The following is a 404-nucleotide window of genomic DNA, read 5'->3' as shown; positions in this document are numbered from 1 at the left end:
GGGGGGCTTTGAGGGGGGGGGGGGGCCGTGCCCTACTGCTTCCACCCCCCCCCCCCCGGGGTCCTGCCCCACGTGGGAGTCCTGACCCCAGAGAGCACATGGGTCTGGAGGCCGCTGGCCCCGCATGGCTTTGAGGTCTTCGCAGGCCTCCTGAGCTTTGGTTCCTTTCACTTTGGCCTACGAAGGTTGGGTAGGAAAGGGCTTGCGCAACCCGTCGGGTAATAAAGCGCCTGTGGGTGTGGTTTCCTCTTCCAAGTATATCGTTTTCATGGATTTCGTTCGACCCCGCGAGAGCGTCGAGTCCAACCCCAGGGGCGGGAAGTCAGCTGGGTTCAGATCACGCCCGGCGAGATGAGCATCTGACTGTTTCCCATACAGCCCTTTTCCGCGTGGTGGTTTTAATT

This window comes from Gavialis gangeticus, unplaced genomic scaffold (assembly GCF_001723915.1).
Source record: "Gavialis gangeticus isolate Ggan-Ray unplaced genomic scaffold, GavGan_comp1, whole genome shotgun sequence".
Classification (NCBI taxonomy): Eukaryota; Metazoa; Chordata; order Crocodylia; family Gavialidae; genus Gavialis; species Gavialis gangeticus.
Note: the sequence above shows the minus strand (reverse complement) of the source record.